Here is a 7,082-nt window from a genome sequence, read left to right on the forward strand (position 1 = left end):
GGCATTCTTGTCCTCTTATCTGTTTTAAAACTGAAATTATCTTTTTATCACAAGTAGGGGACCTGGTAATGACTTCATACAGTGTATAGGTTCAGCTGTTATGTGAGCAAATATGGTCTTCTAACAAAAGAGCATTTTTGGTAGCATTACAACAAAAATAATATAATAATACCATAAGTCATGGAGTGGACAGAGTTGGGGTTGGCAAAGGCTCTTGGGAGAATCAGATCAGAAGAACGGGTGCTGCTAATTGGTATGAAAAAATCTACACTGTTTTAAGTCCAATGCACATTTCTTAAAATAATATTTCCTCCTAGCCTAGACCTTGACTCCTTATACACACTCACTTTGCTGTATCTAAAGCCATCCCCATGTTTAGAAGGACCTGGGTTAAAGAAGGAAAAACGCTTGTGTCCCGGTGACTTTTATAAATTTCTTAATAATGTCTTTAGTATTTCTCCACACTCAATTTAGTCTGGCAATTCTGTGCAGAATCTGACTTAAGGAGTTAATGGTTGATAACTTTTATTTAAGACTCTTACTGTTTTCAGTTTCTGTATACATTTGCCTGGCATGCTGTGAGAGCTGTCAGTGGCTGCTTTCAGCTGGTTAAATGGTAACTGATGTGCCAAACACCAAATTAAGTCTCTGAAGAGTCTCTCTGCTGTTGTCATTTCTCAGTGCCATCACTGTGTCTGAATTCCAGTCAGATCTCTACTAGTGAGTGAGGTGTTTGGTACAGCCTCCCTGTCTTTCTTCCATTTTACAGAGTGGTTGACCTAAATCTGACACAAGAAACTGAACTGTAAGCAAAAGTACACAAGGTTACCAGTATCCACGCTCAAATTCAAGCGGAGAAGACGTTGGACATATGCCTTGGCAGCATCTATTGTCCACTGCCAATGAACAGCAGCAAATTTCACAGCTCTGCTCCGGACTTGATACTGTATTAAATGTTCTTGCATTATTTGCATTTTACTTACACCTATATAGGGACCAGAGAGAATCAAATATCCCTAGCAAAAAGCTGTATTTCACAGAGGCAACATGAATAATACTTTGTTTTCACAAAGAGAGTTTGTTAAGTCACAGTGCTTTCTGAGACTTAGCTACAATACAACAACTGCAGTGTCTACTGGTCAAATTATGCCCTTGTCTATCTCTGCCAGGTGTGTCAAATTTGGTTAGATAACAACTGTCACATGGAACAGGTCATTTGTAACCCTAGAATGAATTACTGCTTCCATGTGATATTCATTAAAATCGGCTGCTATAGAAATACTACATGCAGCAGTGGTTGCATGTAAAATTAATTCCTTTTCTCCATGAGCACTGAATGTGCTGTTCTTCCTAGTGGGTTTTTTTCCTTTCTTTTGGAAATTTTCTGCTACTAAGCCATGCTCAATTTGACTTCTTTCTCCAGTAAAATTTTTAGTTGCTTCTTGAATTTGATTTTGCATCTTTTGCCAAAATTCTTGCTCATGAAGATACAGACAAGGTACCTGTTTTAAAGATTACTACATAATCTCTTAGTTGAAGTCACATTTTATATTTTACATCCCTGATAAATTCACTCTGTCCATAAGAAGAGCAGGGGAATTTAGGATATTTACAACTAAAAATACATCAGTTGTGTTTTAACAAATTTAGATAGAAATAAAAGTATTTTTCTTCCACAAATATTACGTGGAACAAAGTTCTCTCCATCTGTTTTACCATCCTGAGACCAAAAAGCTGACTATGTGTAGATTACATATGAATCTAATGTCTAACCTTCCTAGTCTATGGATCCTCGAGTCGTTCAGCTCACCCTAAAGAATTGCCCGTGCCAGACCATTAGTATTACTGCTGAGCACCTGAACAGTGGAAAGCTGCAAATGTGATTCTTTACTATGAACAAATGTCTCAAAATTTCAAATTCTGAGGGGGTCGTGCAATCCATTTGTATGTCACATCACATCACATGAGAATGTAGTGAACTCCCTCAGAATAATTACAGGCAGACTTCTGGCACAGCCATCAGCCACAGCTTCATTGAGTGGTAGGAGACTTTTTATTTCGATGGTCTCTGGAAATACCAGAACAATATAGGAATAAATAATGCAGGAATTGCTCTAATTGCTCATTAGAGTCTGTCTTTGTAAACTGCCTGCACAGCTTGGCAGAGGTGAGCACTGCTTTAACCTTTAGGGGGTTTTAGCTTTAAACTTCCAATTGTATTGAGGTAGTTTCATTATTTTCTTTTGCATATCTGTCTTCACTTATGGAAATATTGCTATAAATCTTCATAAATATTTGACCTGTTTTAATAAACTGATATTTTTGTTTGAATCTAGGTGAAATAAAGAGAAAATAAGCAAGGATAGAGCGTTTGTGAAGAAGGATCATGAATGTGTGACAATGTCAGCCTTCTATAGTTTTACAGACACTGACTTGCCATGTATCCTTTGGCAAATATTGCTACTTCCTTCTGCCTCAGTTTCCTAAACAGCAAGACTGTGATTATATAATAACAACTGCCAGAAAAAAAAGTTGCATAGAAGATAGGATTCCAATGTATGCATACAGCTTATCTGCATTAGTCAGGCTTTCATATTTAAAATACTTAGTTCAAAAGGTGACTGGATCAATCACAGTCAAAAGAGTTACTCATGCAAGAAGAAACTTAATTTTGGTGTTACATTCCCATAAGGAAACAAAAGTTAAATATTTTGAAATTTACATTTTTTAAAAAGAAGAATTAACTTCTGAATCAGGTTTTCAGAATACATCTGATTTGCCCTAACCTGAGGTTTTCAAGTAGGAAATTAATTGTAAAAGATCTTCTGCTTTCGGTCACATTACAGATCTTCCAAGTGTTCAGTTGCATACTAAGGAAAATTGTTTTTCTGTAAAAAAAACCTCTGCGTAGCATAGAGTAGCCATGGTTCACACAGATTAGAGAAGTTCATGCTAGTCTGTTCTAGCCTTGAAACATATAAACCCATGAGTTTGCTGAGATGAAAAAAATATATTGCAAAATACTGTGCATCCCTTAATTCATTTAGTTGTTCCATTGCTTTATAAATGGTCTCTAGTTAAAATCCTAGCTCTCTAAGGACTTTTCAAGTGAAGGTTTAATATTTTCCTCATGCAGTATACACGTGAGGTAGATAAGATTTCTCAGTATTCCCTAAGATTGTGGTATTGCATGTACCTTGCCTTTCCTTCACTGGAGGAAAGTTTCTTTTTAAGACAGGACTTTTTTTTGCTCTTAGAGCTGATACTTGGGTGAGATTTTTCTTCTCAAAAATTACTGCCATGGTACTTTTGTTCATATTCTCATCTTAATCAGAGGCCTGAGGTTTTTTTAATTTGTATTGAGGCACTCTGACAAACAGCCTACATTTTAGGTAAGAAATCTGTGAAAGGACTGATCACTTAGTAAGGTTGATATTGTTTCTGTAGACATAAAATATGGGAAAAAAAAAAAAACAACACCCAAGTTGGAGCCTGATCCTTAATTTATTTCTCTTTTTCTTGCACAGAGTATTGGGGATCCATTGAAGAATCTTTAATAAAAGAAACCCTGATATCTTCTGTATGACCTGTTATATTTGGTTTTTCATCAGGTGGCAGTTTACATCTGCAGCAGTCCCAGAGTGCTCTCAGTGCCCCTTCACCCTCTAAGTGTGGTAGAGAGACAGCTGAAAGCAGCACTTACAACCTGCAGCATGATGCTGGGATCCATGCTTCAATGGAACAGTGTGGACCATTTCTCCAATCATGTTGGATTGTCCCTAGGGATCTTTAAAGATCAAGGAGATGGAGTTCCTGCTGCCTCCAAGTAGACTCTGGTGACACTGGGAAAGTTGTCTAAATGCCCCTAATGACTGGTTTGAAACCAGTTATATAGGATTCCAATCAATATCTAAAATGAATGTTACCATCCTGTCAGGCAAAGATTTTCTGCTATTTAGTTTTGTTTCTGCCTGAAAAAAATAATTCCTTAACATTTATGACAGTGTTTATCCACTAAATTTCTTTTGGGCTTGGTGCTGGTTAAAAATAGTCCAGTCCTAGACTCTGCCCTCTCTTATTCCCACTGTTTTATTCCTCATCTCTTCCTCCACCACCATCCTTCCCATCACCCCTGGCCACCTGCCACTCTTCAGTCAGATTTATATTGGAGACTTAAAAGAGCCATCTGCAGAGTAAGCTCAGACTCGGTTCTCCTCCTATGGGATGACAAAGTCAGCAGCTGAAAGGCAACCTGAAAAGAAGTAAAAGGCTTTGGGACTAAGAGAAGGGAAGCTGTAAAAATTATGCCCCAAGTACTACCTTAAAAATAAGACTAAAAGGAAAAATAAAATTGGATAATAAGCTGTGGAGAAATCACAAGAGGGGCGGGGAACTCTCCCAGATCATTAAGTGGAAAGTTGCACTGACTTCCAGAGTGACAGCAAAGGCTGGAAAGGAAAAATTAGGAAAGATGAGAAGAATGCTACCAAGAATTTTCTATTCTAATAAAGATAATAAGCTCAACATATCAGGGCAACGTTGGCCAAAATTAGAGCTGAGAAAACCAAAGCACCGAACTGCCATCCAAGTGGACAGGACAGTTGCAGATGAAGCCATGTAACTGAATGAGATACCAGTACATCATCTGAAAGCTAGACTAAATATTATTCCAATATTATTTAAGCTAAGGATTTAGTAGAGTATACTACATGTGCAGAACACCTCCTAGCCAGACTAAGGGCTTTGCAGAGTTATGGGAAGCTAGTTAAATGTTAAATGAGCCTGTTAAATGTTGTTGGTGTTCTCTAGTCATGAAGTAAAAGGCAAGAACATGTTTTCTGCATGTATATGGGAAAATCTATAAAAAGCAGTAGTTAACACTACTTGTCTTGCAAAAGGGCTTTTATTAAATCAATAATGATAAAATCTGTACTAATCTACTGGACATAGCAATATTTGAGCATAATATAAACAGATGACTGGTGTCATCTGTTGTGCAGGCTGTGAACTAATGTTCTGGTGGCTATAAATAGTAAAGGAAAGCTGGAAATTTTTTTCTAATTTCAAAGAACCAATTAGTATTTTCTTCCTTTTATTTACAGAATTTTTATGTCTGCCTGTGAGAAGACTATAGCCATTCAAGAAATTTGATCTTTTTGCCAACGTGTTTAGAGTGATCACTGCTTGCCCCTCTGAATTTAGATACCAATTGGTCTTAATTGAGACACATGGTGATAAGGCAGCCATCTGTTTAAAAAGGGATCCAGTAAGTCTCATTTTCAGCGACTGAATTAAAATACCTCTTAGCTCCTTTCATTCTATTCATTTGTTTTATTAATTATTTTTCATTTACTTTATTTTTGTCTCACATTGTGTGGAAGATAGGAGGCGTAAAACCTGGAAACTGAAATTAAGAAAAGGCAAAAGCCATGAAATGGTGGTACAGTTTGAGATGCAGGATTTCTGAAAATGTCAAAGGCATACCAATAAATGCATTTTTTCCAGAATAATCAGAAATCTTGCAAAAATCTGAATTTAATTTTTTATTTGTTTTCTGAAATTAAAATTTAGTTTTCAGGAATGGGATACACTAAGAATACTTGTCACACAGAAATTATTAGAAGGCATATTTACAAAGTAGGTGTAACTTGTTTACACTCAAATACCAAGGATCAACATAAAAAACTACCCAGCTCTGCTGAATCCTTCCTAGAGATTTTCCTTCACCTCCTGCCCTCCAATGAGTCCTGCTGTCTCAAACCTCCTGAAAGATATTGAGGACCCTTGGTTCCCCCTGACTTCAATGGGAGTTCCCAGGTGTATCTTTGAGATTCAGTCACCCGATATATTCACTCCTGTTGCTCACTGCTGCAACCAGGAACTGCAAATAAGTCACACTATAATATATTTTTCTAGTTAGCAGTGCCCGTTTTTATGACAAAGAGCAAGATAAGTGCTTTCAAAGTCACCAAGGAAGGGAAAGACGCCATTTCCTCCCCTCCCGTCTCCAGCAGGTGGGTGACGCCGCTTCTGTCCTCCTGCTCTGCAGCCAACTGGCAACTTGCCTGATCCAAAATTCTCCTTTTCATGTGCTGGTAGAAGGTTATGACTTCCCCATCATCCAAGGAGAACCACAGCAATGAAAAACCCTCTGGAGTTCTTCTTCCAAAAGAACACTTTATATTCACCCTACTCTGCTTTGAGGCAGAACACACACTTTTATCCCTGCCTCATCAGGTCACATAGGAGGTTGCAGGCAGATGGTTCACTGTCAGGCCGCAGATTTCTTTAATCCTTCCTTTCCCTTGAGGGCAATAGCTAATGTGCCCACTAAAAACACAACCAGAGCACTACTTACTGAATTTTCTTTGCCAATGACTGATGATATGGTAGTTCATACAAGTCTACAGATTAATTTTCAGTGAATTCTCTGAATTTTATGGTTATATCCAATTAAGGACTTGGGTGATTTAAAACTGAGTTAAGCAGAATGGTCCCAGTTCAAACGATCAGGTTTTGCTCCAGTGACTGTTTGTCTGTGAATTTTATGCTATTCTCCGAAGCAGGGATTGCCTCTCCAGGCTGACTGCCCTTAGCATGGGGCTTTAGACCTGTGCCTGTTTTGGTGTCACGTTCTCGCACTGGCCTTTCTCTTCTGTGGCAAAACATCCATGAGACTTAAAAATGTTTAAGACGAGGCTGCATGTACAATAGATACTTAAAACAGTTTTAGGCAGAGGAAGGTGCCAGACCAAATCCCCACTCCTTGGGCATTTGTACTAACACAGCAATTCCTCCCACAGCACGAAAGCAAGCAATGAACACCTTTAATTAATGAACACCTTTCATTAATTTAAAACCAGATGAAAACAACCTCGAAGGGAGACTGTGAGCGCCATATCTCATCTAGATGGAATTTCTGCAGCTTTCGTTCAGGCAATTATATGCAGTATATATGCAAACACTTTTTCTCCTGGCTCCTTGATTCCTATGCTGACTGCTTTGGGCATTGTTTTTGTGTGCTTGTCCCTATGGACTAGGCATGGAATGCAGATAGAAGCTCGTGTTCTGTGTATTTCATG

Source organism: Manacus candei, unplaced genomic scaffold (genome assembly GCF_025592945.1).
Source record: "Manacus candei isolate 608988 ecotype Guabito, Panama unplaced genomic scaffold, ASM2559294v1 h1tg000043l, whole genome shotgun sequence".
NCBI classification, from domain to species: Eukaryota; Metazoa; Chordata; class Aves; order Passeriformes; family Pipridae; genus Manacus; species Manacus candei.